Consider the following 12,427-nt stretch of genomic DNA (forward strand, 5'->3'; position numbering starts at 1 on the left):
GGAAATCAACAACGAAAAGAACAATCTTGTTGTGGGCTTATGGAACACATCTCAAAATTATGAGGTGACAACCCGCCACTAATGGAAACAATTGCTTGCTTGAGATCAACGAAGAGATGAAAACTTCTTCCACCACGAGGGGAAGGAGAAAACTTGGATCATTGTTAGACACCACAATTAGCAACATTCCTTAGGGAAGGCATTAGGTGAAACATGACACAAGATAAATCCAACGAAGAGATTGGTGGATTTAAAATACGTCATTCTTGACAACATGTGAATCATGAAACATGGGGAGAAATTGCCAAGGATGACATAACACCATCTCAAAAGATAAGGTAGAAAGAATTGCACTTTGGAATGCAAGATGAAGAATGCTTGAACTTCTCAAAACAAACATGTGTTGAGCACCATGTTTATTTTAGAGTATAGCTTGACGGATCTTGACTCCGAGAGAAATCTTGAAGAACAATTGAAGAATGAAAAGAATCCTTGACGAAGCACCATGTTGATCCTCCATGAAGAACTACGATAATAAAAGAATGATCAAACGAAAGGGAAGGTTGAAAAGAACTCCGGGAGAAGCCTTGCAATGATTAGATGAAGCTTTGAAATGATATAATTGAAATAACTTGGAGCTCCGGAAAGAAAAATGAACAAATGAGATCAAGAATTATGATGAATCTCCGGAATAAGGAATTAATCACTTGGATGAAACAAGAATAAGAATTACATTATGCTTAGCCTTCACCCATTTAGATTGATGACAAGCAACGGATTTTTGCATACTACTTATTCTTGTAGGAAGGATTAAGATAGATATGGCGCAAACTTGAGAAATGTCTTCAACGAACCACCGGTAGGATTGAAACAACGAATAAATTGATATGATAACGAAGGAAGAGAACTCTTGAATGAACCACCGTAAGAATCTGAAAATCAACGAAGATAAGATAAAGAAACATCGGGAAGAATTAGAAAATGAACAAAGATACTTGAGAGAATTTAGATACAAGTGAACGAAGAGATCATGAGCTGACTAGAGAATACTTGAACGATGCACCGAAAGAATAAGGAGATGAACGAAGAGACATCAATTTAGAATAATTTGAGAACGAGGCTGAAAACTTAGAACGAAGAAATCTTCTGAAATGATGGCCTTTGGATGAACGAGAAACGAAAACAACTCATGAAATGCTCCGGATGGGTGAAAAGAATTCTCACAATCGAAAAAAAATTATGAGAGGATGGCATAAGCTTGAACTATGAATCTTCAAGAGAACGAACCAAGATTTAGGAGAAATCCTTCTTCGGTCTTCAAATGTTGAGAATGACGATGAGAAACACCACCATGAATTATTCAGGCACTCCGGAACCATGAAGAATAGAAAGGTTGAATCAACAATGAAAAGAATTTGAAAGCGATCTTGGAGAAGAAATATGACTGATGATACTCCATTCTTACGTCAAACTTTGAAATGAATTTTTAGAAGCTCCGGGAAAATTAGAAGAGTCAGGTAAGATCCTGGGAAAAGACATGTGGGTTAGGGCCCACTCAAAAGAAACAACGTAGAACAATTAAAAAAAGAGATTGCGCCGGTTGAATTAAATGGCTTGAATGAGATAACAACCTCGAAATAGCTTGAACGGATCTTGAATGAAAACACGAATCTCCTGAGATATCTTCAACACTCTGGAACACATGAATGGCGAGAAGTGGATGATGAAGAGGTACACCGGCATGAGAAAACATTTGAAACGAGGAAAGGAATGTGCCCAACATTGACGGCTTGAATTTAGTCTACCGGAGAAGAAAAGAATGAAGAATGATAGACTTGAAGAACATCTTCATGAGAACCACCGGGTAAGAACATTTATTGAAAAGAATGAAGGGACTTCACGTGAATAAAATGGATTCTTGGTTAAGAAATCTAAGTCCTTGAAGAAAAGGGTGGGAGGGCGAAAAAAAAACAAAGGCAACTTGGGATGGATGAAACAAACATCATTGAGAGAACTTAGAATTGATCTTGCGGATGGGGAGAATGATGGGATCATCTTGAAGAGAAACGCACCGGTTAGAAATAGAATTGGGATGGCACTCTTGATGACCCAAAAGGATTAACACTCCCATAGAAATATGAGAACACCGTTTAGGGAAGGTATGGAATCAACACTTGTCATTGAAGCAACTCGAATACCACAAAACAAAACGAAAACAAAGGATTTGGCTTGCAGAATAAGCCGGAACAAACATATGATAGAGATTTCATCCGAAGTTTTCGTGGTGGGGCCCACACGGGCTCGATCGTACAGCACCATCATGTACAAGGCAGTGCACATGACATACGAAGCGTCCCCGAGTCGGCATAGCCAAGGACTCTTTAAGACACTACGAGACCACTGTAAAACCAACCGTGGAAAGGCGGACCACTAGACGTCGAACCCCAATCTCATATCATGCATCTGTCGGAAAGATATCCTAGGAGCTACTTGAATTCCCACTTATAAACTCCCGAAACTTTCCGGTTATGCAATCTGGTGTTGGGGATACAGGGGACACAAAATATATCACCCAAACTAACAATTCCTAGATCCAGCTGTATCCATCCGTCAACACATAACCAAGAAACCTTCGGAAATCATTTACCTCAACCTTCGAAAAGCATCCGTTATACGAGTTATGGCAATACTCCCGAACTCCCGCCCCAGTACTGGGTGGCGTCAAGGTGATCTCACCAACAACTGCATAAAAGAGATTTTCGATGTCGGCGAAACTGAGGTATTCCAGAACTGCAACGATAAAATTGTGATGACACACCCCGGAGCTCAACTCCCCGGGACACTGCCACAACCCCTAAATGTCAGGAGGCACCAAGAACAATGTTCTCGTCACAAAACCATCGGAACGATTCCAAGATACCCGCGTGATCCTAATTTTTTTTAGTGAAATTTGAGGAGAGAAAAGTCAAAACTTCTATGTCAGGAGGCCTCACCAGAGCGACGAAGGGACTGAGGAGTAAAAAGAATCCTACTCTCCGATATATATAATCCTAAGACTACATTTTTGTTTCTAGACTCAACAACGCCAGCGATTCGATCAAGCAGGGGGCTCCTAAGTCGGGGATGGCTCTGATTACCAACTTATAACGCCCACGATGCGGCTATATCTCCCACGTGTCGAGGCACGACTTAGAGGCATAACCGCATTGTGGTTTTTTCGCAAGAAGGGTCATCTTCACACAATCCCATGTAATGAACAAGAATGGGATAAAGAGTTGGCTTACAATCGCCACTTCACACAATACATAAATAAATTCATACATAAATCAGAGTACACACATAGGTCCGACTACGGAACCAAAAGAAAAGAAGACAACCTCAAATGCTAGATCCCCGATCGTCCCAACTGGGCTCCACTACTGATCAACAAGAACAGAAACAACACAACGAACAAGATCTTCATCGAGCTCCCACTTGAGCTCAGTTGCGTCACCTGCACTGGTATCATCGGCACCTGCAACTGTTTGGAAGTATCTGCGAGTCACCAGGACTCAGCAATCTCACACCCCCGAGATCAAGACTATTTAAGCTTAAGGGTAGGAAAGGGTAAGGTGGAGCTGCAGCAAGCACTAAGCATATATGGTGGCTAACATACGCAAATAAGAGCGAGAAGAGAAGCAAAGGAATGGTCGTGAAGCTAGCAACGATCAAGAAGTGATCATGAACCCCTACTTACGTAAAACATAACACAAGAACCGTGTTCACTTCCCGGACTCCGCCGAAAAGAGACCATCACGGCTAGACATGCGGTTGATGCGTTTTAATTAAGTCGAGTGTCAAGTTCTCTACAACCGGATATTAACAAAATTCCCATCTGCCACATAACCGCGGGCACGGCTCTCGAAAGTTTATACCCTGCAGGGGTGTCCCAACTTAGCCCATTATAAGCTCTCACGGTCAACGAAGGATATTCCTTCTCCCGGGAAGACCCGATCAGTCTCGGAATCCCGGTTACAAGACATTTCGACACTGGTAAAACAAGACCAGCAAAGCCGCCCGATGTGCCGACAAATCCCGATAGGAGCTGCACATATCTCGTTCTCAGGGCACACCGGATGAGCAAGACGTCGGGTTGGCATAGAACCTGGTTGCCCAGAGGGCGCCGGACATCGCTCGGTTTGGACCAGCACTCGAAGGAGAACTGGCCCGGGGGGTCTAAAATAAAGATGACCCTTCTTGCGACAAAACCACAATGCGGTTATGCCTCTAAGTCTTGCCTCGACACGTGGGAGATATAGGCGCATCGTGGGCGTTACAACGAACCAGTAAACCCTCGTACAGTCGTACTCCCCTCCGCGTGGGAAACAACTGCCGAGTCTTCCCTGCCTCCGTGTCGTTCCCTTCCTAGGCCTCGCCGTCGTCCACCGCCCTGGTGCTCTCGGCGCGGCCTGCTCAACGTGGTCAACGACCGACATGCATCTGGAGTGGACTGTACGTGGAGAGACCGACAGCTGGGTCCACCGCCGCATGCAAGGAAATGCCTCCTTATTACGCGCAAAATAATGATTCCTCCACTTAACATCAAGGACCCACCGAAAGGGCCTCTGTATTTCGTGAAAAAAACATTACCGCCGCTGACAGCTCGGACCCACCAGCTATATCTTCGCACGCAAGGAAGTGCCTCCTTATTACGCACAAAAAAATGAATACTCCCCCTGCTAGCTGGGACCCACCATGGTGGGAGGCTGACTTGTGGGCCTACTAAGTTGACTGGGACGGGGGCCTTTGTCAACTTTAGTCAATATCGCTCCAGTGACCGTACGATGTCCATCCAACGGCCGTAGTGCTTCTACAATCTCTGGTCTTCTTGCTCCAGCCGCCCAAAGCAGCGGCGGTCGTGCCGCATGCTCCTGCCTCCCGTGGCCGGCTCTGCTGCCGCGGAGGCCTCACCACCCCTACTATTCCCACCGCTGGCCAGGCCCTGCGGCGACGACAGTCTCACACCGCAACCGAACCAGTGAACCCTCGTACTCCTCTCTGCGCGGGCTTCCACTGCTGCGTCTTCCCCGGCTCCGCGTCGTCCCCTTCCTAGGCCTCGCCGTCGTCCACCGCCATGGTGCTCTCAGCGCGGCGTGGTCAACGTGGTCAAGGAACGACTTCCATCGGAAGAGTACTGTACGTGGAGAGGCTGACAGCTGGGTCCATGGCCACAGCCCAGTTTTTTTGTGATTTGCCAAGTAAGTCGCTTTGTCAGGCCTGTTGGGCTGCAAATCTTTCAAGAAGAGGAGAGCTTTCATTCGGCTGGCCGAGAAAATGGCCCATCAGTAATGAGAAATGGGCAGTACATTTTTAAAACGCATAAACTGGCAATTAGTTTCAAATATTATTTTTTCATTTCGAGATTTTAAATTACATTAATTTTTATGCGTGGACAATTTGTTGGATTTTATATTGATATACATTTATTTTTAAAATCAGTTTGAATGTGAGTCGAAATTTCGGGATTAAAAACAGTTCGGACCGCACCGAAATATGCAAAATTTCGTATAATTTTTTAACCGTGGCCACAATATGGGCTGTAATGCAAACAAAAAGAATATGGGCTCCAAAAAAACCTTAATAATTAGCAAATGGGTTGTAAATTATTAGAAATAATGGCAGATAGGTTGTATGCTGTTTTCCACAGATTTGAGGCTTTCCTAAAAAAAGGTTGACGCACAAGCACTGACTGTTGGATGTCCATCCAACGGCCGTCGTGTTTCTTCAATCTCTGCTCTTCCTGCTCCAGCCGCTCAAACAAGTGCCGGCGGGACTGCCTGCTCCCTCCTCCCCGCGGCCGGCTTTGCTACCGCGCAGGCCTCACCGCCCCACCGTACTCCCATCGTTGGCCTAGCCATCCCTCTACTCACCCACACCTGCTGTTATTCTCTGGCGACGGCAGACAAATGCCGAGTCTTCCCTGCCTTTGTGTCGTTCCCTTCCTAGGCCTCGCCGTCGTCCACCGCCCTGGTGCTCTCGGCGCGGCCTGGTCAACGTGGTCAACGATCGACATGCATGTGAAGTGGACTGTACGTGGAGTGGCCGACAGCTGGGTCCACGGCCGCACGCAAGGAAATGCCTCCTTATTACGCGTAAAATAATGATTCCTCCAGCTAACATCAGGGACCCACCGAAAGGGCCTCTGTATTTCATGAAAAAAACGTTATCGCCGCTGACAGCTCGGACCCACCAGCTATATTTTCGCACGCAAGGAAGTGCCTCCTTATTACGCACAAAAAAATGAATACTCCCCCTGCTAGCTGGGACCCACCATGGTGGGAGGCTGACTTGTGGGCCTACTAAGTTGACTGGGACGGGGGCCTTTGTCAACTTTAGTCAATATGAACGATTCTAGCTCCAGTGACCGTACGATGTCCATCCAACGGCCGTAGTGCTTCTTCAACCTCTGGTCTTCTTGCTCCAGCCGCCCAAAGCAGCGCCGGTCGTGCCGCATGCTCCTGCCTCCTGTGGCCGGCTGTGCTGCCGCGGAGGCCTCACCGCCCCCTACTATTCCCACCGCTGGCCAGGCCTCCCGGCGACGGCAGCCTCACACCGCAGCCGAACCAGTGAACCCTCGTACTCCTCTCCGCGCGGGCTTCCACTGCCGCGTCTTCCCCGGCTCCCCGTCATCCCCTTCCAAGGCCTCGCTGTCATCCACTGCCCTGGTGCTCTCCGCGCAGCGTGGTCAACATGGTCAAGGAACGACTTCCATCGAAAGAGTACTGCACGTGGAGAGGCTGACAGCTGGGTCCACGGCCACAGCACAGTTTTTTTTGCGATTTGCCAAGTAAGTGGCTTTGTCAGGCCTGTTGGGCTGCAAATCTTTCAAGACGAGGAGAGCTTTCATTCGGCTGGCCGACAAAATGGCCCATCAGTAATGAGAAATGGGCTGTACATTTTTAAAACACATCAAACCAGCAATTAGTTTCAAATATCTTTTTTTCATTTCGAGATTTTAAATTACATTAATTTTTATGCATGGACAATTTGTTGGATTTTATATTGATATACATTTATTTTTAAAATCAGTTTGAATGTGAGTCGAAATTTCGGGATTAAAAACAGTTCGGACCGCACCGAAATATGGAAAATTTCATATAATTTTTTAACCATGGCCACAATATGGGCTGCAATGCTAACAAAAAGAATATGGGCTCCAAAAAAACCTTAATAATTAGCAAATCGGCTGTAAATTATTAGAAATAATGGCAGATGGGCTGTATGCTGTTTTCCACAGATTTGAGGCTTTCCTAAAAAAAGGTTGATGCACAAGAAGTGACTGTTGGATGGCCATCCAACGGCCGTCGTGCTTCTTCAATCTCTGCTCTTCCTGCTCCAGCCGCTCAAACAAGTGCCGGCGGGATTGCCTGCTCCCTCCTCCCCGCGGCCGACTCTGCTGCCGCGCAGGCCTCACCGCCCCACCGTACTCCCATCGCTGGCCTAACCATCCCTCTACTCACCCACACCTGCTGTTATTCTCCGGCGACGGCAGACGAACCAGTAAACCCTCGTACAGTCGTACTCCCCTCCGCGTGGGAAACAACTGCCGAGTCTTCCCTGCCTTCGTGTCGTTCCCTTCCTAGGCCTCGTCGTCGTCCACCGCCCTAGTGCTCTCGGCGCGGCCTGGTCAACGTGGTCAACGACCGACATGCATCTGAAGTGGACTGTACGTGGAGAGGCTGACAGCTGGGTCCACGGCCACACGCAAGGAAATGCCTCCTTATTACGCGCAAAATAATGATTCCTCCACCTGACATCAGGGACCCACCGAAAGGTCCTCTGTATTTCGCGAAAAAAAGTTACCGCCGCTGACAGCTCGGACCCACCAGCTATATCTTCGCACACAAGGAAGTGCCTCCTTATTACGCACAAAAAAATGAATACTCCCCCTGCTAGCTGGGACCCACCATGGTGGGAGGCTGACTTGTGGGCCTACTAAGTTGACTGGGACGGGGGCCTTTGTCAACTTTAGTCAATATGAACGATTCTAGCTCCAGTGACCGTACGATGTTTATCCAACGGCCGTAGTGCTTCTTCAACCTCTGGTCTTCTTGCTCCAGCCGCCCAAAGCAGCGCCGGTCGTGCCGCATGCTCCTGCCTCCCGTGGTCGGCTGTGCTGCCGCGGAGGCCTCACCGCCCCCTACTATTCCCACCGCTGGCCAGGCCCTGCGGCGACGGCAGCCTCACACCGCAGCCGAACCAGTGAACCCTCGTACTCCTCTCCGCGCGGGCTTCCACTGACGCGTCTTCCCCGGCTCCCCGTCGTCCCCTTCCTAGGCCTCGCCGTCGTCCACCGCCCTGGTGCTCTCGGCGCGGCGTGGTCAACAAGGTCAAGGAACGACTTCCATCGGACGTGGACTGTACGTGGAGAGGCTGACAGCTGGGTCCACGACCGCAGCAAGGAAGTGCCTCCTTATTACGCGGAAAATAATGATTCCTCCACCTGACAGCTGGGACCCACCGGACGGGCCACTGTATTTCGCGAAAAAACGTTTCCCCCTGACTGCTGGGACCCACCAGCTACATCTTCGCACGCAAGGAAGTACGTCCGAGCAAAAAAATGATTCGCCCCCCTGACTGCTGGGAACCACCAGCTACATTTTCGCAGGCAAGGAAGTGCCTGACAGTCGGGACCCACCTGGTCGAAGCGTACGTAGCGTTGTCATTCTGGTCGCGAACGTGTACGTACATATATACTGGCGGATGTAGAGGCACGCACGTGTCGTAGTAGAGGCGCGTACGTGTCGTAGTAGAGGCGCGCACGTAGCATGTACACGTACGTACAGCGGCCAGGGTGCAAGAAAGAAAATACGGCCACGTATGTGTACATACGGGCGGGGTCTCGAACGCCTACTCGCGCATACGTACGGCCAGGGTTCGTGTACATGGTTGGGTTGGAACGGAGAAACAACATCATCGTCGTGTTCATGGGGAGGCAACGGAATGCGTCGTGTTCGTGGGGAGGCAACGGAATGCGTCGTGTTCATCGGGAGGCAACGGAACGCATGGGAGCCAACTGGCTGGGTCGGAACGGAATGCGTGGTCGTGTTCATCGGGAGGGCTTGGACGGAACAGGCGATGGAAACGAGGCTTGGCGTACCGCACAACGGAGGAAACGGACCTCCTACGTTCGGAACGGGGTCATGTTGATCGGGAAGGGTGTGGCGTACCGCAAAACGGAGGAAACAGACCTCCTACGATCGAAACGGGGGTCCTGTTGATCGGGAGGGGTGTGGCGTACCGCAAAACGGACGAAACGGACCTCCTACGGTCGAAACGGGGGTCCTGTTGATCGGGAGGGGTGTGGCGTACCGCAAAACGGACGAAACGGACCTCCTACGGTCGAAACGGGGTCCTGTTCATTGGGAGGGGTGTGGCGTACCGCAAAACAGGACTCCACGGGATACTGTTCATCTCCACCGTCGACCTCGTCAAGCCACCACGGGCTACCGTCGACCTCCTCCAGCCTCCATGGGCTCCTGTTCATCCAGCCTCCACCGCGCGCTACTCCACCGGCTACTGTTCAACCACCCCTCCACGGGCACCCTTCCACCGTCTACTGTTCATCCAGCCCTCCACACCACGGGGTCCTGTTCAACCACCCCTCCACGGGCACCCCTCCACCGTCTACTGTTCATCCAGCCCTCCACCACACCACGGGGTTCTGTTCATCCAGAGGCAACGGGACCGCTCACTGTTCATCCAACCCCCCCCCCCCACCGCAACGCTCACTGTTCATCCTAGAGGCAGCATCGATCGGCTTCGGTTAGCAGCCGTAGCGAAGGAATCGCTCAATCGGGTTCAGTTAACAGCCATCGATCGATCGCTCGGGTTCACTAATGCGTAGCCTGCAGTGCAATCGCTCGGGTTCAGTTAGAGCCCAACGCCTCGCTCGGGTTCAGTTAGAGCGAATGCCTCGCACACACCCGCGTATGTGTACGAGAGAAACGCGCATTGCTCGGCCCCCGACCTCCCACCGTAACCGGGAACTCCCCGAAATTTTCCTCGCCCTCGCTTCTACGATGGTTTTTTCCGTCATGGACGGCCCAAAGAATGTCATGCAGCTGCGTCTCCGGCCCGCCCAGGACGAAAAGCCCATTTTCTGTCATGATTTTTTGTCATAGAAGTAGGAGCCCACCACATCTATGATGATACCGGGTTTTGTCACAATTATCGTCATAGAAGTGTCATATGTATGACAGAAGAAAAATCGTTCGGCCCAAAATGTCACGGATGTGTCTTTTTTTTGTAGTGCTTCGACTCTGCCGAGCTGGGACCTTCCCGCCGATGTGGACAGGGAAGACGCATGGTATGATCCCCCCCCCAAACGTGGTGCACGGGGACTCCAAGGAGGTTCACCTAGACATATGCATTACCAAGTTAAATGTTGATCATTAGTCTTCGCTCAATGTAATCCGCTGTCTAAGCATGTGGAGACTTCCATGCATGATCTTGCTCTATTGGAGTCTCACGCAAGAATAAAAGTGTATCCGTTTATGGTTTAGTCTAGAATCTTCCATGTATGAATTTTTACTACAGTACTGGTGAAAGACTTATGATGAACCATTTCTTACATCTCATCTGCCCCTTCCAAGTCATCCTGATTTAATCCCTGCGTCCAGGTGTATAAGGGCATGGTTAATACTTAAATAGTATAGCCAACTGTTGAATATAAGAAAGTGCCATGTCATCTGTAGCCAACATGTATAACAATGGATACTCAAAAACTAGTTCTTGAAGATCATTTCTTGCAAAGCACAATAAGTGTTATTTCTTCACAAGTTTGGATGCAGGTCGAACAGTTGAACGCTTTTGTTTGCAATAGATACTTTTTATCTATTTCACCCGGATGTTTGTGAGCTCTAGAGATGAAATAATATCCGAAGAAACCTATCGATACCCGTTACATATGAGATGGCCCCCACATCCTTTGTCAAAATAAACAACTCCCCGATCAATGCATTTCACTCTTCCGTGCAACGCACGGGCACCTTACTATAGATTAGTACGACCAAAAATTGAACTAACATTATATATAGTACGATAAATGCTGATGCATGTCACCTAAAATTATATCATTGAAAACTATGTTCAAATACGAATCCAACAATATTGTTTTTGTTGACATGCACTAACATTTTGTCAGTTAAATCCTCAGTCAAATTCAATGGGGGATAAACCACGACCGATGTAGTACTAGTGTAGTGGGCGGCGCTGCACGGGAGTCTCACCCCGCTCGTGGCGCGGCAGTAAAGCCGTCATATCACAAAACCCAACCACTCCCAGTAATAAGTGGCCTAGTAAAATAAACGGACAAGCAACCATCACATCCCTCCGTCTTTTTTGTATTTCATCTCTCTGCATTTACTTTCTCCGGTTCATCTCGCACACTCGATCCCTTGCTACTACTCATAGTATCCCTAGCTACTGCTCCTTGGGCCAGTTCTCTTGGCGGCTTAAAAAATAAGCCGTCTCTTCCCCAGCTTTTCCCATAAAACTAGTCACAGTGGAGAGTAACATTAAGGCGCCTCACTCATTTATTTGGGCTTCTAAACTACTACTAGTACCTCCGTCCGGGTTTATTCGTCACCATTGTAATTTGTGCTAAATTTTGACCAAAGATTTAACTGATGAAATGTTAGTGACATGCACTAACATTTCATTAGTTAAATTTATGATCAAAATTTGAAACAGATTACAATGGGGACCAATAAACCACGACGGAGGTAGTAGTTATGGGATTACTAATCTAGAAGCCTAAAGTAATTGGCCCCTGGTACTCCTATTAGTAGTAGTACTCAAGTTGGAATTCCAATTGCACGGCACAACTTGTTAGGCAAAAAATGCGATACAGGGTGTAGGAAGCGGTTTGGGAATTTGCATGCCTTTCCGACTAGTGAGATACTTCGTACAAAGTACGACGGAGAAATAACCACAGAGAAGGAAGCTAAAAGTAAACAATCAAACGAGCATTTTTGCATTTGTTTTGCATTGAATCGTTTCACAAGCTTGACCAGTGCTGTTTTTCTACTTTTACAAAATGCGCATCATAATGTTAAAACGTGCATTTGCACGTACATAAGTAATAGTAGTACTCCCTCCGTCTAGGTGTATAAGTCTTCCCTCCTTCTTGGTCATGGTGCACAACCAAATATGACTTATTCACCTGGACGGAGGGAGTAGCACAGTCTGCAAGCATATAGAGAGGGAGACGTGTAGTGCGATAGTATATAGTAAATTTTGTGATATATGCACGTACTTACAAAATGCGTACGTATACACAAGGTTTCCAAACTTTCCCTTTTACATACTTAATTAAGGACTCTAATAATTCCTGAACATTCGGGATTTATCATTTGCGTCCCAAAACTAATGAGATCGCCTTACG

Source organism: Triticum aestivum, chromosome 1D (assembly GCF_018294505.1).
Source record: "Triticum aestivum cultivar Chinese Spring chromosome 1D, IWGSC CS RefSeq v2.1, whole genome shotgun sequence".
Taxonomy (NCBI): domain Eukaryota; kingdom Viridiplantae; phylum Streptophyta; class Magnoliopsida; order Poales; family Poaceae; genus Triticum; species Triticum aestivum.